This window comes from Panthera pardus, unplaced genomic scaffold, assembly GCF_024362965.1.
Source record: "Panthera pardus isolate Hobbes unplaced genomic scaffold, ASM2436296v1 HiC_scaffold_15, whole genome shotgun sequence".
Taxonomy (NCBI): Eukaryota; Metazoa; Chordata; class Mammalia; order Carnivora; family Felidae; genus Panthera; species Panthera pardus.
The window spans coordinates 7,810,265-7,833,198 of record NW_026526710.1 but is presented as its reverse complement, the minus strand read 5'-3'; the positions used below and the strand labels follow the sequence as shown (position 1 = coordinate 7,833,198).

The following is a 22,934-nucleotide window of genomic DNA, read 5'->3' as shown; positions in this document are numbered from 1 at the left end:
CCTTAAATGTCTGTGAATACATCCTTGAAAATCTTAAACCAGGACTGTGAAGCACTTTTCTAACCAGTCCTAAACTTTTGACTATCATTTATTGAATGCCAAACAAGCGTGGACTTTTATATCAATCAAACCAGGATCAAAAACTAAAACCTTGAAAGGCAAATATTTACTTCATTTATCTCTGGACATAGCACAGACTTAATTGGAATCATAAGTTGATGAATTGGAATCATAAGCTGATGGGTGATTGTTTCCTATCGGAAGAGCAGGGCACACAATCCCAATTCTATTTTACTGTCCGTGAAGTTGCCCGGAGCTAAGGGTTCCAGCTCCTGGCTGCAGATAAGAGCTATTGAAACCTTAGATGTTAAGCTGTAAGGTTAGCTCTTTTTTAGGTAGTTGCCACAAGTTTGGCTGGCAGCTCTTGCCTGTTCTGGAACCTTTACCTTCTTAACTTCATTGTTCCTCCCTGTGACTTAATTCGCACTAGCAGCTTCCTCTCCAACCTGTATGTCTTAAAGCTTTGATGACGTGGTTGTGGATCTCATTAACCAAACTTAATTTATGAGAATTAGGATTTCTTTTTTCAAATCAGATAAATTAGGGACTGGCATGTAATTTTTTTTTTTTTTTTTTTGGTCAAATCACCATGGATTTTTAAAAAATATTTTCCCTTTTTTAGTACATTTCAAATCCTTTAGGATTTAAAAATATATATATTTAACTAGAAAGTAGGTATTATGTATATCAAAGTTTGCCTGAAAAGGATAATTCTACATTTAGAATGGTGTCAGTATGTATGGGTATGTAAAAATATGGTTTTGTTTACAGATTCTTTGACGGTGAGGAATTTTTTTTCCTTTATTTATATTGATTTGCTCAAACTAAAGCATTTGCTTCATGGGCATATTTAATCTCACTGTTTAGTTAAGTTTACAGAGGATGGGTTAAAGGTTTGGTTTTTCTGTTGATGAGTGATGAGTTGCTTTGGCACAATGATCTTTACCATTCATTCCTATGTGCCTCTCCATGCTCAGTGTGCGGTCTCGGACAGAGCCAGTCCTAAAATTTTTCATCAGTAGCTATAGGTGTTTGTATGATGATTTCATAGGAATTGGGGGATGAAGGGGAAGTGCGGAAATAAAATGGGGATTGAAAGAGCAGTAATTAGTACTTTAATAATAAACACTAATGTTTGAAGTCGAATATAGTTACCAATCTATTTTACATAACATCTGTATGTCTTTGCACTTCATTTACATCCCAGAAGTCTTCCTGACTTTAGCAAACCAGACGTGAATAATACTTGTAATATATTTAGATATTTGATTTTTGTGTACCCGGCAGGCTATCGATTTCTGAGCAATGTAATTGAATTATTTTATTAGTTTTAGATTTCATTCTCATGGTTGAAGGCTGAACTTCAAACTTCATTTTATTGTAGTATAGAAATGTTAATGATTTTGAAAAACTATTTTAGGAGGCGTTAACAATTGGAAAAATTTTAAACCAAACGTTGTTTTAAAAGTTGGCATTTGCTGTAATAGAACTTTGTTAGGTATAATGACTTTTCCACTTTTATTCTCTGAATGGAAAATAGAGCCTCTTGTTTGATGCTGAAACAGGATCTTAGTGTTCAGGTCATTTTGGATGGACAGACTGATGCTGTCTGTGGATGAGGGCATTTGGATTTAATAGATTTGGGATCACGTCCCATGCCTCTCTTCAAAAGTTCTTCGCTTTTAGAGAAGTTGTTTAGGTTTTCTGAACCGAACTTTGTGTTTTGCTGTAACAGAGTTGGTGATAATAGTTTAGTTACTACCTTACAGGGTTATTGTAAAGACTAAATGAGATCATTGATGTGACTGGTTTGTAGTTGAGAAAAAGCAAAAATAAGTGAAAATTTTTAGGCTTAATTTTGTGTGGGTGTGCACACATTTTCAGTTTAGTGACCGATGAGAGGAAAATTTGCTGCCCGGTGCTAAACAAGTTTTATGCACAAATTGATATTTTTGGGAAAGCTCTTATTTGATGCTAAGAGATACACATGAGAGAAATATATTTTAAAGAATGACATTTTAAGTATAAAGTTAAGTAATTATAGCGTACTTTTTTTCAAGAGATTAAAAGATGATTTAACACTGCGTATTTTACATAGCTAAAACGATTTTAATAGTGAAGACAAATGAATCTATTGATGAATAGATTTCACCTGTTCGATTAACAGCATATGATTTCTTGAGCTATGATTATTTTCTGTAGTGATAGCAAAACTAAATCATTTGCTTGGTGGACTCGAAAAGAGTTCTTAATGTTTGCTATGAGATGATAGGATAAACTTAGACAAATTATATATTATATATTATATATGTATGTATGTATGTATGTATGTATTTAAACAGGCAGGTCCAAGAAGGTAAAAGAAATTTATTCACATTGTTTTTTTCTTTGTGGTGGCACATCTTCTGTTGCTCATAGCCTTAGGAATATAATAAGTAAGACAGAAAACTTTGGCTTTGTCCTAAAGAGTTGTGGCAAATAACATCAAACATAAAAAATTTCTGGGTTCCTGAAGTATGTTGAACTTGAAAAAACTTTTCCTTCCAGGATATGCTGAAAAACAAACCAGTGAAAAATGTATTCCTTTCAAATAATTTAGAAATTATTCATGGAGATTCTATTCAGTTTCAGCCTACATTTGATTACTACAGAATTTGAAGTTTATGCACTTTATTTTTTGAATGCTAGTTTTAGCGAAATAATTGATCGCTCCCAGTAACCGTTTGGACCTTGAATTTTTTTCTGATATCAGGTATATAGTAGTTAACAGAAACATATTTGCTAGTGCATTTTCTGAATTAATCAGCTGTCTCTTCCTCATGGGCAAGCCTACCTTGAACGATACTCCAACAAGCCTCAAATACTTTTAAATATTCTGATTACTTTTGTATGTGCTGTTAGCAGATATCCATGTGTGGGCACTCACACATTGGGAAGTATATTATTTTGACCGCTTTTGTGTTGTTTTGTCTGGATTTTTTTTTTCTACTTTTAAGCCAGAGATTCTTTCTTTCTTTCTTTCTTTTTTTTAATGTTCTTATACCACTCACCTATTTTTCAAGAAATGCCCTTACCTTTTGATTTTAATAGCAAAAAAATAGATTTTGTATAATAAGATGAAATACTTTGATGCAGGAGAATATGTTTTAGCACTTTAAAACTTCCCTGCCCCCTCTTTCCTCAACATCACCCCCTCCCCTGCCCTCTTTTCACTTCTCCTGGCTCTTCCAGACCTCCTCTTTCCTGTACTTTCCTTGTGATGTTTCCATCTAGAGACAAACAGACGAAAAGGCAGGGAAAGGAATCCCTCATGTAGAGGATAAACAGACGTGTGAACAAGTGCTTACAATGTGAAAGATAAAGGGAATCTCTTCCTAGTGTCCCGAAAAATATGATCATTGGTGATGATTTTTTTCGATTTTTCTCATAACTTTAGGTGGTGCCTTTTGCCACGTGTCTTGATAATGAGGGCTGTCTGATGGGAAACCCGTAAAAGCATATTAATGAAACAGTTTGGACTTATCTAAACATGTATAATGGTTTTGCAGCCTTTTTTTGACCCATAAAATATGTAGTCATTTTCTGTTGGTTTTATCTGATGGGGGAGATAGCAGAAGATACTGTGTATTTTGTCATTTGAATGTATTTGAGAATTGTATGCAAGGTGAGAAGAGGGATGTGGTTAGAGTCTTGAGCGTAGGCGTTCGTGGGTGGCTAGAGAAGGAAGAATGTGTGTATGGAGACTAAGAAAGATAAATGAGAAGTGGGAGCCAGGATGGTTGGTGTCACCAAAACCATGGATTTTTAAAGTTTCATGATGAATCAATCAGCTGTGTCTGCCACACAGGCCATGTAAAATACATTCTAAGAGGACTATTAGATTTGGCTTTCGGCGGTGGGGGGGATTTGAGGTTGCAGTAGCTTGAGGTATAAATGGAGGTTGAAATGAAGACCCCGAATGTAGGGTTCTTGCTACATTTGTTACAAGTCATTGCAAAGGAAAGACTCCTGCACCTAGGAAGGGAAGAGAGAAGCATTTAAAGAGGGCCTGTGATAAAACTGCGTTGTGCTGTCTGTGGTTTTAACAAGTGTCTCATGTACCACTGCACTCGGTTTTGTTCACAAGCATTATGCACAGAGGAATGTGAAATCGAAAGACCAGTTCAACCAGAGGTGACGATAGTTAACTATATACTGTCTAGGTAGCTCTTTCACTTTTTTTCCCTCTCTTTCCGTTTTCCTTCATAACCAAAACAGAGTTACCACCACTTCTAATTTTTTATTTGTTTTATTGGTGTTCTAAAAAGAATACAGTAAAAAACTTACATTTTCAACATCAGTAATTGTCATAGTTTAAAAAAGAAGTTTCAATACGTACTTTCAAGAAAGAAGCTTTTATATGTACCTTGTTTTTTAATGTACTAGAGAGGTTGGAATAATATCATTGCTATAATTCCCTTTTTAATTCCTGCCAGTGGATTGAAACTAAGCTGGAAACAAAGCTCTCTTTGTTTAGTAGGCCATCCAGAAATAAGGATGATCTTCCATTAATTATTTGTCCTTGCAGGACTTATTTTCAGCATTGTTTTTTTTCCAAAATGTCTTTCAGTTTTCAGATTCTCTGATTTTAGGAAAACTGTAGAATCTAGGCATGCCCTGGATCAGTCAGTTTGTTTATGTTGCCTGCCTATCTAGCTACATATCTGTCTTTCCTTCTTTCTTTCCCTGTGTGTATATGTGCATGTATATGTGTGTATGTACCTGTGTATATGTATTTATCTTTCCTTCTTCCTTTCCTGGATGTGCTTGGTTTCAGTGACTCCTTTATTTACCAACCCAAGGGATTTGATATTACTCTTTCAATGTGTCTGCAAGTTTTAAAGGATGTGTTTTGGAGGGAGGGTTTTTGTTAACTTCAGTAATGATGTTCAAAATCAGATTAGGAAGAGGGGAGAAGAAATTTTCAGTACCAAGTGGGAGTTAATTTGAGGTTTTTTTTGTTTTATCATACAGCTGACCACCTCTTTTGCCTTTGCTTAAGATGTCCTAGCTAAATGCCACTTGCTTTGTTGGAAAAAAAGTCAACTGAGGGGTCAGGACATAAATGAATGGAGGTTCAAATGATTACCCTTTTGGTAGCATGAAGGATGTATGCTTAATGTACTCATATCTCTGGTTTCGTTTAGGATATTTATATTAAGTTTCTTCATGTCAGCTTCAGCGAATCTAAGCATTATGGAAGTATATTGTGGTACATCAAATAGCTAATTCCCCGAGATTAAAGTGATTATTTTGGAAATAGGCTGCATTTTAAGATGAATGCTTATGTATCTCCTGCTTTGTAAAATACCCTAGGTTACTTTTTTTTTTTTTTAATTCTTTTTTTTAACATTTATTTATTTTTGAGACAGAGAGAGACAGAGCATGAACGGGGGAGGGGCAGAGAGAGAGGGAGACACAGAATCGGAAGCAGGCTCCAGGCTCAGAGCCATCAGCCCAGAGCCTGACGCGGGGCTCGAACTCACGGACCGTGAGATCGTGACCTGAGCCGAAGTCGGACGCTCAACCGACTGAGCCACCCAGGCGCCCCAACCCTAGGTTACTTTTGCTGAAGTTTCTTAGAGTTTAGAAAAAATGTAAAATGTATGTGCCTGGGAGGTTATTTCCACTCATAATTAATTTCTCATAGCGTATTGATAGCATGTGGGAAACTTTTATGGCAAGTTAAAAACAGACATGTCTAAGGGAAATGGCTGCTCTTGTTTTATTATATTACTATTTTTAAAAATGTACACATCTATATATGTTTTTATTTATGAAATGGGACTTTTAGGCTGTCTATGAAGGACGTGGGGGATGTTTCTTAATTTTAAGTTGGAAAATTTCAGCCACACCAAGTATAAATTAGTTCTATAGAATGGCTCAAAAATATGAGCATCCCAATGATTATTTATAATTTCTTGTTACAGTCTACCATATATCTCTGCTACGTATATTATTCTAAAAGGTATAATAACCATTGGTTTTTCTAATGTCAAATTATTTAGAAGATCTCATGCTTTTTACCTCCATTTAGTTTTTAATATAATTATAGTCAAGATTTAGTGAAAATCGTTGCATCACGGGCACAAGACAGATTCTGAAAGAAGCCCTAAGAGTAAAAATAATTGGCTAATGTATATTTTATTTTTGGTATGGTAATTTTCAGTCCTTCAATTTCATTCGGCTCTGTTTTATTTCCATTTTTCAGCTGAGATTTCCTATATTTTAAATTCACTGTGAGTACATTTCCCTTTATGTCCCTAAGCATAATTACAATAATTGCTTTAAAATCTTTGGTACTAAATAAAATATCTAGATTATCTCCATCGGTTTTATCTATTCATTATGGGTTAGATTTTGCTGTTTCTTCATCTCTTGAATAATTTTGAATTATATTTTGGGCATTGTAAGTAATGTAGAGATTCTGGATTCTGTTTTCTTTCTCTAAAGAATGTTCATTTTGTTTACTATTTTGTTTTAAAACAGTAAACTTTAGCTCAACTCAGACTCCAATCTCTTGTCTCACCTTTGGTGGGTAGCAGTTGAAATCTTTTTACTTCTTTTAGTGTAGGGTTTCTCACTTCTGCATTGCTGACATTCTGGGCTGGACGATTGTTGTGGATACTGTTCGGTGCCTGGTAGGACGCCCAGCAGTATCCCTTGCCTCTACCTGTACAATGCCCATAGTGCCTTCCTCCTCCAGAGGAAGATGCCACCAGATAAATGGCCAGCTGTCTCCCAAGAGGCCTAATTGCCCCAATTGAGAAGCCACTGTTCTGGTGTTAGCTAGGCAAAGTCTGACCTGTGCACCTAATTCAGGGGGTCCACCAGAGATTCGGTCAGAGTTTTGACTCTGTCTTCTTCCCAGGTTTTCCTTTCTCATTTTCTAGCTGCTCGGGTCTCTTTGAACTCAGTCCTCTGGTTCTTCAAGCCAGTAAGACTGGAAGTGGAGTTTGTAGACAGTGTTAGCCACTCCATGTGGTTCAGTCTGCCGAAAGGGGAAAGTCACTTGCTACCATTCCTTCTTGTCAAGTGTAGACTCTTGCCCCCTCTCTAAGTTCTGAGCTCCATTTAGTAGCTTTTTTTATCTAGTAACATTTATTTTTAGCAGATTTTAATATTTTCTTCATAATTCTGGTTGTTAGTTTTTGGATGGAGAGATGTGTTGGTTTGGGAGGAGCTTTGTTACTGCCCAGAGTGGAACCTAATGAGTATTTAGGGCATAAAACTTCACCATCTTTTGTCACCCGGCTCTTATTTGTGCTTGACTTAGGTTTGCATTGTCTGTCTATTAAAATTGGATGGCTTAGCATCTGGTGCTAAATCACTTTGTGGGAGACGTTGATTTTAATATGTTACTTAATTGACTAATGAAATGTCACCTATTTTCTCAGTGATTCCAATGTTTGTGTGTTGTAAATTGTTCCCAATTTATTAATTAATGGCTTTGTGTTTTATACTGTTTTAAAAGTACTAATGTTTGTAGTCTCTTCCCTCAAATTTATAAACACTGAACATCTTCTTAAAAATGTAAAGGCATGAAAGGTCTTTATTATTTCTTTTCTCAGTTGACATTTATGTTGAAGCCTTGTCCAAAATCAGTTTTAAAACTTGACAGAAATGGGGTGCCCGGGTGGCTCAGTCAGTTAAGCATCCAACTCTTGATTTTGGCTCAGGTCATGATCCCACAGTTGATGAGATCGAGCCCGACTTTGGGCTCTGCACTGATAGCGTGCAGCCTGCTTGGGATTCTCTCCCTCTCTCTCTCTGCCCTTCTCCGTCTTCACATGCACACTTTCTCTCTCTCTCTCTCTCTCTCTCTCTCTCTCTCAAAATAAATACATAAACTTAAAAAAAAAAAAAAACTTTACAGAAATGTTCCTAAACTGTCCTTGTTAATTTCCTTTAGGGAATGAGGTAGGATGAGATGAGACAGGAAAGTAAGAGGAGGAAAGGATCAGGAAATTACCAGATTAAAGAAAGTCCAAATGTGTCTTTTCTTTGAAAGGTGAGCTGAGGGTTCTCAGTAAAACGTTGTGACGATGACATATGTGCAATATGTTGGCAGCAAGGGGAAAAAGCATCACAGATTAAAGTTGGATTACGGACGTCTCTCCACTTTTAGACAAGAATGTTCACTTCTTCAAAGAAGGTTAAGAATACTGCTTGAAAATGTTGCTTTTGATTGATTTTATGTAATTTTCTTCCTGACATTTTCCCTTCATCAGTTCAATGAAATGTAACTAAAAATGTTAATGAAGATTATATAAACAAATTTCACTCTCCTTAAAGTGACTGGGCCTAGGTTTGCACGTGCGCGTGCACACACACACACACGCACACCCCAGTTTTGTTTGTTTTGTTTTGGTAGAATGGAGATTGTGCGTAAGATGGTTTAGGGCTGAGTAAAGTAACATGAAGTGGCTGTCAAGAACCTGACTTGTGGCTGCTGTTGTAATGGTGGTTGGCCGCCACTCATGGTGGAAGGGGTGGGAGTAATTACTTAGAAAAAAACTAAGGATAATTACAAGTTTTTATGTTTCTGGTAGTTTCTTGTACTAGCAGAAGATTGCTATCCAAATATTTTTTATTTAAAAAAATTTTTTTAAGTTTATTTTGAAAGAGAATGCAAGTGGGGGAGGGGCAGAGACAGTGTGTGTGTGTGTGTGTGTGTGTGTGAGAGAGAGAGAGAGAGAGAGAGAGAGAGAGAGAGAGAGAGAGAAAATTCCAAGCAGGCTCTGCATTGTCAGTATGGAGCCCGATGCCAGGCTCTAATTCACAAACTGCAAGATCATGACCTGAGCCCAAGTCAGAAGCTTCACTGGATGAGCCACCCAAATATTTTTTATATAGGTGATTTGCATTAAATGAATTAAGTATTCCTACTATAAATCTTTTTATATAATGGCCATATGCTCTATAAGAAATGGCATATCGTATATTGATTCTACCCCTAAAATATTGATAGGAGCTATTTTCTGTTTTTAAAGAACTTTTTTTACTGCATATTTTAAGATCTGATTGAAATCATCTTCATTCTGGTATGAGTTTTGAAATATACTTATTTGCATTGTAGTTCTCTTGCCAATCTTTTATATGAAGGAATCAAAGGGAAAAAATGGAGAGTATATAATGTATTTTATAGCCCTTTGGCTTACCTCTGGTATATTTGGAGTGTTCAAGAATATTATAAAAACAAAGCTTTTATTAAGTGTGGTTCTTAGAAAGTATTAAATGTGTATCTAAGAACCCATCAGTCGAATGTGATGATATATACTTCATTTAGGGTTTTATTAATAGTTGTGTAAGGCTAGGGGTGCCTGGGTGGCTCAGTTGGTTGAGCCTCTGACTTCGGCTCAGGTCATGATCTCGTGGTCTGTGGGTTTGAGCCCCACGTCGGGCTCTGTGCTGACAGCTCAGATCCTGAAGCCCACTTCAGATTCTGTGTCTCCCTCTCTCTCTGCTCCTCCCCCGCTCACGCTCTGTCTCTCAAAAATGAATAAACATTTAAAAAAAAAGTTGTGTAACGTTGAAGTATTATAGCTTAATATTTAAGACTAAAGAGTTTGGAAAGCTCTGGGTGCTGAGATGCAGGACCAACTTACATCCTGTGGAGCCTCCTTCCTGTCGTGATGTTTGGTCTGTCACAGTCTTCTGACTTTCTCCTGGTTCCCATCACTTCTGTTAAGACTGCTCTTGGTGGGTGAAGTGCTCTCCCCCCATAAGAGCACCATGTGGTGTCAGCTGTGTTTTGGATGTTACCCACACTTTATCTGGCATCCCTGCTCTCCAGTAGAAGCCTTTCTGTCCAGCCAGGGTTGCCTTTCACAATCTCTACCATTGTCTAAACTCCTTTTCTCTTTGTGCAGGTTCTTTTTTTTCCCCAACCTTTCGGGCACTCTTGGCATCTCAACATTAACTTTGATCTTTCTTCTTTGAGCTGCTCCCCTGAGGCAACTTTCCTAGCTGTTCCCCACCCCCACCCCCACCCCCCGCCCCCCGCCCCCCGCCCTTGGCATTTTACCTGTAAATTTATCAAGAGTATGGTTTTACTTCTTACTTATTTTTGTCGTTTATTTTAAAAACTTTATTCCTGTCTTGAATTTGTTCTAAGGAAGATGAGAATTTAGTCTGCATTTTTTTCTTTTTCCATTCCCGCATCATTCCATCCTTGACTTTTTAGAACAGAATCATACTTATTTTGGTGTCTAGTATTCATCGTTCTCCCTCTATTATTCTACTCCACATCTATTACAATTTCTAGTACAAAGAGTATTACAGGTTTGGTTGAACTGAATGGAACATACTTCTTTTGTTGTAAATCTGTTTATTTTGCCCTAGGATCAAAGTGGAAAATGAAGTCTTAAAAGTCATCTAACATAAAATGTTGGGTTATGTCATTAAAGCAAAAAGATTTTCTTTACCATTCTTAAGAGATGATTGTTTAAAATATTGTGTTTTTATAAATGTTCTTATAATAATTGGTTTTATGTGAGTTTTTCCTCAGTATTATTTATTATTGAATAGTTTGCTCAAATTTCAAGTTTGAACATTTGGGCTGTTCATGATGGTTGTTTCAGTTCAGGTATTTCCTCGTGAAAAGCCTGTGTTACTCTGTTGGATATTGTCCTCCATTGGTGCTTTATGAATTGCAGTTTTTATTAGTAGAAGCAGCTTTAACACATCTTGAGATTTTAACATGCCTCATAGAAAGGCGGACACCTTTCTAATTGGTTGTACGCAGAAGAGCCTAGAAGGAACATTGTGGGCAACATTTGAAGTATTTTTACGTACTACTGAAATTGACCAGTATAATTTATAGAGTGTTACCTGGTACCTAGCATGTAAGAAAGCAAAGAAACACATTACTATGTATAATTGAAGACAGTTGGTTAAAGTTTTCTGTCACTGAGATTTAAAAAAAAAAGAAAAAGAAAAAAGACTGTAGAAAGTAAGTTTCACTGAGAGAAAATTGTAATATTAGCAGAATTTTAAGCTTTGTTTCAGTGGCCTTAAAAGCACTCCATCAGTTTTAACGTAGCCTGCCACCTCCCATCCTTTGTTTCTTTTGTTTGTTTTATTTCTTTTTGAGAGAGAGACAGACACACAAAGCATGAGTAGGGGAGGGGCAGAGAGAAAGGGAGACAGAATCCGAAACAGGCTCCATCCAGGCTCTGAACTGTCAGCACAGAGCCCGACGTGGGTCTCGAACCCATGAACCGCAAGATCATGACCTGAGCCGAAGTCGGATGGTCAACCAACTGAGCCACCCAGATGCCCCCATCCTTTATTTCTTATTTATAATTTTATAATCCAGAATTTAAGCTTTATATCAGATTATGGTTCAAATCTCTGAAATAAATACAACTTTCTTTTGCTGACGATTTGTTGTGTCCTTGAATAAGTAACCTTTCTAGGCATTAATTTCATTAATGAAAAGAAACGTTACCCTCATTTGGAGTTCCTTACAGAAAGAGTAAGATATTGTGGTATCCCTTAAACATCCACTATGTGAAAACAGAAAAATTGGGATTATGTGCTTTTATTTTTCCACTTTAACTCCTCAGCCCTCTGTTTACCCAGGCTCTTAAAAACTTAAAATACTGGCTTGGAACCCTGATTATGATCATGTATTTAATTGAATACGTACTATCTTACGTTATTCCTTGATCATTTTAAGCATGTTTTGTGTGTTCAGAAAGATAAGTTACTAAAGCACATTTCTGTAATAGTCGCGAGGCCTCCTCTTTTCCCCATTCCTTAGAAACACATGGTGCTAAAAGTACCTAGAAATGACTCAATAAAATACTTGTTGAGTACATTTCAAACCAGAGGATTCTTCCATTGGAGGATACTGCTGGTACCTTTGCTGCTCAGTGTATGAAGTGCAGTACAGGGCATGTTCTGTAGATGTTGTATTACAGAGAATTGTGTATTTGTGCTTTGATTTTCTGTAAACTAAACTTTCCAAAATTCGAAGGTCTTTTGATTCTTCCAAGTACACCATGAAGAAGCCTTCAGTTGGGTTGTCGGTACCTTGTGTAGCTTGCCTCTTTGAGGGTGAACGCAGTAACTCCTTTGAACAAGTCAGAGATTTTCAGAACCAGCCAAAGTTGTGGAGGCATCAAGCTGGAGCTGAGGCTGGGGTAACAGTAGATAGCGTGAGGCGGACGAGCAGGGGCCTGTTGTTCTTACCTGCAGTGTACGTGTGAAGCATTGTAAATCTTGAGCTCAGGAATTAGAATTTTTTGCACATGTGATTGTTTCAAGAAAGTAATGCACATACACGTTATTACAAGTGTAACTGATGGAACTGAATCTCTCACCCAGTACACTGCTCCTTTGGAAATAAATGACAGAAATTTAGGCCTTTATTATTACTCCCATTCTAATCGTGCTCTTAATGTACACAGTCAGAATGGTCCACTCATTATCTGTGTTTTGTTTCTAAACTCTGAGAAGAGTAAGAATAAAGGTAGTAACTGATATCTTCTTAATACGGGTTGTTTTGAGGATTGAAGGAGAAATAGTGTAAGTAGTGGAATGAATAACTAGACAAAGAAATCATTCAAGCCTGTTCTGTAAATTTCTTCCTAGCTTATCGTGGCACTTCATATGCTATTTATTGTATTATATATGAAACTGATCAATTTTTCAAAATTAAATGATTCTAATTCAGGAATAGCATTGTGTATTATTTTATTTTTCCTCTTTCACATCATGTGACATTGTTTACAAACAGTAAAGTTGATATTTTAAATAAAACATGGATTAAAAGTGCATGATTGAACTTCCTTAAAATTCACCCCCTTTCCATCCAGTATTTTCATAGGTTTGGTTTTGGTCTCAGGTGCACGTGTAGTCCTTAGACTGTTAAGCTTGACTATAAGCATGGTAGTTTATTTTTGGTATTTTACATATAAATGGGAGTAGTTAAACCAGTTGTCTTCAGTATTAAGATGAGATAACTTTGGGGAGAAGAAGGAGGTAGCAGAGATGAAAAGCGACACGGAGAGAAATGGATCCAGCAGTCACAATTATTGGATGAGGAAAGAAGGAGGCTCCTTACAAACCACCAATACTTCCAGAAGCTTCTTCTCATTTGGATCTTCTCATTTGGCATCTTTCAACACATCTATTGATGCATTTGCTTTTTACTTTGCTTTTTTTCCTACCTTTCCTCATAAAGGTTCCAAAAAGGCGGGCGGGGGACGGGAGGGAGTTTTCCCTATTTTTTCCTTTTTAAACACATTGATCACTTCTGTAGCTTGAACTGAAAACAGGGATCTAGATAAAAACATTTGACATGGAGTGAAAAATAATAGAAAAAAATAAGTGGGAGGTTGAGGGTAAAATAAATTGTTATCTGTATTTTTACTTTACTGGCGTAGTCTGGCACTAAAAGTTAACTAATAAGACAGTTGTGGTCATCTGTTCTTTTGTCCTTAGCCCTCTATTTAATGAATAATACTAAAATGTTTCCTTGGAGGGAACTTAATTCCATCTTACTCATTCACTTTTTAAACTTTCATTAATACTGCCTTTTTGAAGAATGTGCTCATAAATCATCCCAAACATTAAAAAAAAAACCCTCTTGTATATTTTACTGCTTTCAAAAGGATTAAATGTATTTATTAAAAATTGGGAGATGCAGAAAACCACATCGGATTTTAAGACAGTTAAATTGTATTTGAACACATAGGTATGTCCTTTATTTGAATATGAGAGTCTACGTATAGAGGCTTTTTTGATACTTTACGTATTCCTAAGAAACATCCTTCCATAGTACTTGATGACTAGTTATTAAAGCCTTTAAAATTTAGCTTTTTAAAAATAGAGCTATTTCTAGAGATGCTGGAAAAAGACAACTTCAGCATACTAAAATAAAATTTACAAAAAGGTAAAATTGGGACTCTAATGCAAATATAAAATGAACAAATGCCAAACATTTTAATCAACATGTTAGTGAAGGAACACATAAGATGTTAAACCGGTTCAAAGAGCATTTGAGTAGCTAGGTTTTTATAGAAAATTAATAAGTATTTCTGTAACTACAACTTAGTACCTTTCTGACCAAATAATGCACATAAGTGAAAAGAAGAAAGTTTATCCTTAAATAACCACAACTGCTTATTAATAGGATGTGTATGCCTTTTGGACACTGAATAACTTCAAATCTTGCAATCGGATTGGACACCACTACTGATTTTACTTTATATTGCAGTCACCACTGAAAAAGCACTTTCACTAAGATCTGACTTTATTGTAGGGAATGCAGTACAGCCTGCTGTTGAAACTGTGGACCACCTCGATCTAGGAGTTTGCATAGGCTCTGACAGATGTTGCTTTGTTTCCTCCCTGCCAATTTGAAAGTATCTTGCCACACCCTTGTGACTTTGCTAGTGTTCTGTCTGGTGTGCTTTCTACACAGTTGGGGCACCACAGCACTAGGTAATCCTTTGATGGTCATTTCTTGTATACGATGTTGAAAGGACAGGCTGTTTTCCCTTGGCCTTATGTCCAAGTTTTGAATGAAATTTCTGAAGTACCCTGGGGAGCTTCTAATGAGAATTGTCAAATTTCTCTGCCTGCCGGCTGGTGGTGGTATCGTTGATTATCCGGGTAGGCTCTCTACTTTGGGTTTATCCAACCCTGCCCAGTGCATAGACTGTTCTGGTAGGCCAGTTAATCTTGCCGCTGTGATGCATCAGGGCTATAGTATAGCAGATTCTCGAACTTTTTAGTCTCAAAACACCTATAAACATTGAGCACCCAACAGAGCTTTTATTTATATGGGTAATACTTATCAATGTTTATTCTAGAGAAGTAAAACTGAGAAAAGGTAAAGTATTTATGACTTACAAAAACAATGAATTCGCTATATGTTAACATAAATAACCCCTTTTTAACCAAAATGACAATTTTCTAAAAAGAAAAAATATTTGGTCGGAAGAATGGTACTGTTTTTGTGAATCTCTTTTGTGTCTGGCTTAAGGGTAAATAGATGTATTCTTGTGTCTGCTTCTGCATGTAGTCTCTTGTGACATCCTGTAGCCTCTGGAAGACTCCATATTGTGCTTGGAGAACATAAGTGTGAAAAAAATAAATAATGTCTTTATGCTCTTCTGAAAATAGTTTTGACTTGCTGCCTGCTCGGAGTGGAGCTTCAATGTAGATGTGGTTTGTTCTTATTTTACTCTTAGGCAGAGACAGGTAGACTTTTTCTGAGAAGGGCCAGATAGTAAACATCTCCAGCTTTGCAGGGCACACGGTCTCTGTCAAAACCAGTCAAGTCTGACATTATCCTGTGAAAGCAGCCACGTATATAGTGTGTAAGGAAATGGGCATAGATTGTTCCAGTAAAACTTTATTTACAAAAAACAGGTGACAGGGGGCACCTGGGTGTCTCAGTCGGTTAAGCGTTCGACTTCAGCTCAGATCATGATCTCGTGGTTTGTGCGTTGGAGCCCCGTGTCGGGCTCCGTGCTGACAGCTCAGAGCCTGCTTCAGATCCTCTGTCTCCCTCTATCTATCTCTGCCCCTCCCCTGCTCACACACACTCACTCTCGCTGAAAATAAAAAAAGTGAGAGGATGGAAATGGTTTTGGGCCTAACCTTGCTGTCCAGATAGGTTAAGTGATTAGCTGAGAGCTACACAGCTAGACAGCGGAGGATTCAAATCCAGGCGCTTCTCTTTTTATAGCTGCTGTTTCTCTCAGTTCTTCGTGCTGTCTTCACTAATAAGGTTAATGGTTACACATATAATGCCAAGTGACTATTGTTTAAAAGTAAACTTTTAAGATAAAAATTCATTTAACTACAAACTTGTATAGGGGCTAGCATTTAGAGTCTCCCTATTTACCCAAGAAGTGGTATGAGTCTTTAGTATAATAAATCATATGCACACAGATCATTTTAATTCTTGTGTTAATTCACTATGGTGTACATATCTGAATATGTTTTCAACAGACAAAGTGTTCAAGGAATTCTTTATCCTATTTAACTTATTATTTGGAGTGATAAATACATATATAAAATTTAAACAGCACAAAAAGGTGTAGGTAACAAAGTAAGTCTCTTCCCACTCACACTACCCCAGTCAGCCAGTTTCTCTCCTTCTTTTAATTAAATCCTATTGCCAGTGTCTTTTGATCTTTCCAGAGATTAGTTTATGCAGAGCTACACAAGTGTGTATGTATGTGTTTCCCTTTTCTCTACAGCTACTATGCCAGACAGTACACTGACTCTACCCATTGTTCCGTTGCTTTATTTTACTAGATGTAGTTAACAGATCGTAACGATATGTTGATGATCAGTTCAAGTATATGCATATAGGACTATTAACTGTTTAAAAGCAAAAATATGCTTCATATTCACTCTCAGTATTTGTTCAGTCAGATTTACTATTCGTTATTTCAGAATAATCAGAAATACTAATTTATTTTCTTTGTTACTTATACTCTATGAGTAGCTTTCTGTTAGTAGTTTAAAAAAAAAAAGTCTTGCTTTGGCATTTGGTGGACATGAATAAGGTAACTTGACAGGGGCTCCTGGGTGGCTCAGTCAGTTAAGCATCTGACCCTTGATTTTGGTTCAGGTCATGACCTCATGTTTTGTGAATTCAAGCCCCGCATCAGCTCTGTGCTGACAGTGCGGAGCCTGCTTGGGATTCTCTCCCTCCCTCTCTCTCTGCCCCTCTCCTGCTTGTGTGCTCCCCCGCCTCCACCCTCCTCCCCCTCCCTCTCCCCCTCTTCCCCTCTCCCAGTATAAATACTAAAAAAATTACATATATAATAACGTGACAAAATTCTGCTAACGTAGTATTATCAGGGAAGCAAGACAACACTTGAAGGAGTAAGGATATGTCACTGTATACAGTTATGGTCTCGGGTTGTGAACTAGGCAGTAAAGGTGAGAATTGGGAGATGCTGATCCTTTCCTCTAGTGAAGAGGAAACGTTCATGAAGTTAAATGGGTTTTGACAGGTGGGAAGTTTGGATGTCTTGGTAGAGTCATGGAGAGGAAAAGGCAACAGCAGACATAGCATGAGGGTGTCTCAAGGAAAGGTTTGGTTGAGTAGAGAGGAGAGGGTGTGCTTAGCAGTGATAGAAGATGGGAAGAATGAACCTCTAATAGGAGGACCCCTCACGTGATCACAGAGTTTTATGAAATTTTTTATGTCCACTTCTCTTTGCGTGGGCCCAAGGTGTGTAAAAGACACCGAGGTGGTTCGTAAGATCTGTATGTGACTGATGTCCTGTGCTTGTGCTAAGAGTCACCTGAAGACTGTCCAGATGTTCACTTGTGGTGGGGAGCGGCCACCAGTAAAGGTTGCTCACAGGTGGTATTCTGCCCTTGCCACAGTGATGGATGGAGGGCTTTTTTTTTAATGTTTTATTTATTTTTGAGAGAGAGCGAGAGAGAGAGCGAGCGCACAAGCAGGGGAGAGGCAGAAAGAGAAGGGGACAGAGGATCCGAAGCAGGCTCCTTGCTGATAGCAGCGAGCCCGACGCGGGTCTCAGACTCAGAAACCGCAAGATCATGACCTGAGCCGAAGTCGGACAGTCTTCCACCTGAGCCACCCAGGCGCCCCTGGATTGAGGGTTTTGTCCAGATGTTTTGGTGAATGAATGTGGCAAAGAGTGTGATCTTTGGGAATCCAAAGCACGTAGCATCAATACTGCAATTTTAGAACTATGGTAACGTTTTAAAGAAATGAAGCTTAGAGTAATTGTGATTGTTCATGAGGGTGGAAGCATAACATTGTTCTGGTAACAATTTAAAAATTACAGTAGTTGCCACTAGAAGTTAAGAATTGCAAAATTCCAAAGCCACTGATAAGTATTGTCTTGAGAGTTAAAGATTTTCGAAAGCTTAAAGAAAACCAACTCCGAAAATCAAGCTGTCTTTTGAAGGCCCTGTTCACACTTACCACTAAATAGTGGCCGTTCATATAACTTCTCCCTGTTGCTCTTGACTCCTTGCTCCTGCAGATTTTATTACCCTAGCCTGCGACTGTTTTTGGTTAGTGCCTTTGGTACGGTCTTATTTTGTCCCCTGCCAAGGATTTTAGCATTTGCAGTGTGCAGGCGCCTATGTCTCATGTTAATTTTTTTGAAGGTAGAGTGTCTATCACGTTATTGCTATTGAGAGGCTCCTAAACCCGATTATAACATTAACCTGAAAATCTTCATTGTGCTCACTGTTGGCGATATAGCCTCCCTTTTTTGGGTTTAATCAGTTGGCATCTTCAAACTTTCAGGGAGGGCACAAGCCCACAGTACATAGGTTTGGATTTGTACTGAAAGTCAAATGGAAATGGTAGAATAAATAAAAAGCAGTCGCATTGGAGATGTTCAGTAGCACAACTTCAAGCTGGAAGGAAAGGAAGCTTATATTTATAAGTTAGGAATAACATTTGTTAAGATACTGTGCCAAATGCTTTACATTAATTACTTCCAGTCTTCATAACATACCTGGAATTTTGTGTTATTTTCTTTGGTTTTACAGATGAGAAAATGGAGACCTCTAGAATGCTGGTAACAGATTGTTAGAAAGTGCTAGAACTAAGAGCACATCTTCCAGTAGCAGGGCAGGACCTTTATGCATAGGGCTCCTTAGGTACTTTGTGTCTTTTTCTTCACAGCTGCCCTGTGAGAGTAGAGGTGGGAGTATAGATAGTCCAGGTAGTTAAGAATTGAGATCCAGAGAGATAAGTAACTTGCCCAAGGTGACACTGCCACTAAGGACAGAGCTAGGTAAATCGGCTTCCAAGGCTCTTGCCCTTAATCTTAGCAAATAAGTAATAAGTACTGTCTTCCTCCTGAAAATGAAAAAATAAGAGAAAGATAAAATGTAGAGGCTTGATTAAGTGTGAAAGAACAATAAAATAATATATTTTAAAGGATGATTCACTTTTGAGCACCCGGGCCAGAAAGTAACTACAACAATGGGAAACTGTGAAGGCCAGACACAGAGAAGAGTGCAGTGTTCCAGGCTTTGAAGGAGGCTCCTGATAATGCTTTTCTTTTGTGAAATGTGCTTGCACAATGAAGCCCCAAGTAGGGTATTTAAATGCATATTGAGAAGGAAGAAAGAGGTTCCCATTCTTGCTCAGTCTCTCAATTAATTGGTGGTGATCAGGCACTTGCCCTAAGGGGCTAAGTTAGGGGCTAAGCTGGACAGTGCCCTGTCAAGGGCTCCCTGGTGGTGGTCACGTGACCCGCGTCTTCCTCTAGAGCTGTTGGGCTGGAAATCTTCAGTGTAGTCAGGTATCTGAAATCAGTTCAAATCTTTGGGCCAGATGAGTAGAGAACAGGGGTACAGAGCAATGCGAGTAGTCTGCCTCCCTCTCGAAGGTTTGCCTAAATATTCAGTGACTGTTGTGTGCTTTATTACGCAAAACAGCTCCAGTTTATTTGTGGCATTTAGCCAAACTGGGAATTATGGAGGGAAAAAATGTTATTTTCCCCTCTTTCTTTCATTTTATTCATTTTATTCATTAGGGTGAGGTATAAGATAAAGCTCAAAAACTGGGCATGTCTTAAATGCTTAAGAAGGCTACCAGTTTTAATATTTAACCATGTATTTTATTCAAGAGATGTGAAACGGGAGAAAACTACAACAGAGTGTTACCTTTTAATAATAAATTATGAGTGAGCTGCTTTGAGAACCACATGACCCTGTTATTGGTCACATAAAGCTAGGAAGAAAAATTATTTTCCTCTGATAGAGGATGACTGTTAGACTACAAAGAATAATTTCATGCATTCAGATCCATCATCAGGGAGATCAATAATTGAATTAGTATTTAGAGACAGAAAGTGTGATCCATCAATCAATTAGGAAACAGAAGACAATATCCTGACCCCAGCAGAGTTGTAATTTATGTGATTGAGAATAATTTTTTTAATTACTGACCCACATTTGGAAAGCGTTCTAATAAACGAGGTCACGGTCTGAATATATATTTATTTACCTTTGTTAGTAATAGATTTTGGGTTTTCATCAAGTTAATCTTTTATCCCCTTTTCTGCAGCAGGCTAAACATTTCTGAACTCTTGATAGATTTTTTTTGGCTGTTAATTATTTTCATTATAGGGAAATGAATTTGCACTCTCTTTTGTTTAGTTCCTGCTGTTCTTTTCAGTGTTTGATGGATGCAGCGAGTGGCTGAATGAGAGAAGAGTAATCTAAGAGCAGTTAATATAAAATTGAATCCAACTGGATGGTGACACAGTGAGCTGTCTCATTCTTGTTTTCCTAGGAAAGCTAGGACCTTGCAACTCAAATATACTTCCCAAGGTCACAGAGCTGGACAGAGCCAGACCACAACATTTTCCTCTCCTTTTCTAGTTCATTATACTTTCAGCTACATACATTGTCTTCTATGATTTAAGTGCCTGCAAGCTTTTTAAAAATCGGCATTTTAAAAAATTATAAAAGCATGCCCGTGAAAAAATTATGCAGTTTCAAAGGCAACGAAAATCTCCTCTTTACTTCTTTTGTTCCCTCTTGTTCCACTCGCAAGAGATACTCACCATGAATGTTTCTTATGTGTTGTGTCAGAAATTTTATTCAAAAGATTCTAATATTATGTCCATGCATTAGTAATTTTCCTTTAATCTACCGTAAAATTAAGGAAAATTAAATACTTTCCATTTTAATCCAATTTCTTAGTTCCCAGGTAACAACTTTAAAATTACCTAGTGCCACTTTTTAACAAAGGGATCCGATTTGTTCTGTTACTAGAGTTAGAGGGCCCTGTGCGATAGGATAGTTAGTTGTTAGTCCCTTAGCTTTTTTTTTTTTTTTTTTTTTAATTTCCATCCAAATTAGTTAGCATATAGTGCAACAATGATTTCAGGAGTAGATTCTTTAGTCTCTTTGCTTTTTAAATGAGTGGTTAGTGACTTGCATAGAGCTCCACAGTATTTAATTCCACTGAGTGCTTTCAGGGTTTCTGTTCTTCCTACTAATCCATACTGTCTTTGAGTTCATTTTATAGGCTCAAAAGTGAGCTGTGTGTCATAAACAGGCATGTTTCATGTGTGTATTAAAGGAACCTCTTTATAAAATCTAATCCAGGAACTAAGACCCAACACATAACAGAAACTTGAATGTTTGGACTGAAATAACTTAAACTAATTCTTTACCACAGTTTGTTAAGTAATTGAAGGGCTGGGACCAGATCAGCTTTACAGACTTTTCACAATAAATGTCCATGATTTGAGTCATTGTGTCCTCGGGGAAGCCAGCTGTTTTCCTTACCCTCGGAAGCAGTTTTGTTCAGTGGCTGGTCCTCAGTCCATTTCCCAGCAGGCCCGGTCCGCTGGTGCCCCGAGGGGTTTGGTGCACTCAGCTGCCTGCCCCGCCCCCCCCCCCCCCCCACCGTGTTCTGTGAATCCTGTTCCTCCAGTTGCTTGTTCCAGTGAAAGGGAAATTTTACAAATATGGAAAGTTCCAAAATGGAACCGGGATTGGTTAGGCAACATCCATTGTGAATACAAAGGGAATCCCACACATTTCAGAACAGATCGCAGCTCTGTTCCACATACTTGAGTGAGCTCGTTTATAAGGCGGTGCCTCTCATTTCAGTGAGGGAATGGCTAGAAATGGGAGTATGAAGTTTGGGGTAAAAAGTTGGCTGGAATTTGAGTGGAGGTGCTGGTGTAGTGTGAGGGAGATAGAGTATGGCTCACGTAAAATAACGTTTCCTGGCCTAGAGGCAGGAACTTACACACCCAGCACATTGACGCACAGTGTATATGTCATCAGCCACAGGTACGTAGAGATTTGTGAAAATTTGCGTGGCCTGTGAAATGTTATAAAATTCGTCTAAAGAATTCTTGGCTTTATTTCAACACTCCTCAGGAAATAGGATGAAAATATTCCCTGTGTTTAAATACTGTGGTGAAAAATGAACATAAAGGATCATTAACAGGAGTATCTGCAGAATAACAAGGCTAGTTGTTCTTCGAAGAGCATATCAGCAATTTGCTTAGAAGTCCATTTGAGCATATGATAAAAAACCAGTGCTAGCTTGATGAACATGAAATCAAATAAGGTGTGGAAGCCGAAAGCTTGTTTGCAAGTTACATTTCCTGACATGTAAGGAGTCGTTCCCAAAACTGATGTGAATATTGAATCACCTCAGTATCAGAGTGCTTTTACTGATCTGATTTGTTTGAGCCCACTGATTTGATTAACAGATTCAAAACAACTGAAAAGAAGTTAAAAGCATCATTTTAACCATTAAGTATTGTTGCTAGTCTAGAACATATGAAGTGCTTAAAACATCTTACCTGCCCTGTAAATTAGAGTAAAATAAAATCATCAAATAACACTTTAGGTTTTATGGTAGAAAACCCCGAGAGATTCCATGAGACTGTCAGGGTGAGGGAAGAAGGCAAGGGGGCAGTTTACATGACTGTTGGTTTTTTTTGTGTGTTTTTTTTTTTTTATGTTTATTTATTTATTTTGAGAGAGTGTGTGAGAGAGAGAGGGAGGAACGGAGGGAGGGGGGGGAGGATGAGGATGAGAATGGAGGAGGGTCAGAGAGTGAGGGAGAGAGAGAATCCCAAGCAGGTTTTGCTGTTAGCACAGAGCCCGATGCAGGGCCTAACCCCACAGGAACCATGAGATCACAACCTGAGCCGAAATCTAGAGTTGGATGCTTAACTGAGCCACCCAGCTGCCCTTACATGACTACTTTTTATCATTATTTTCCTTGCCTTTTATTGGCTGATACAGGACTTAGATTTCGAGGTCAGCTGTTGATGTAAATATGCTGAAAGTATAAATGCCTCTCAAACGGGTATTTTTCTAAGTAA

At 37.8% G+C, this 22,934-nt stretch overlaps 1 protein-coding gene across 2 annotated transcripts in view; it reads left to right on the top strand.

Annotated features, from left to right (window-relative positions):
* MED13L (mediator complex subunit 13L) overlaps positions 1 to 22,934 on the top strand; it is a 302,839-nt gene that overhangs the window by 171,629 nt on the left and 108,276 nt on the right. The gene's annotated exons all lie outside the window — the stretch shown is intronic.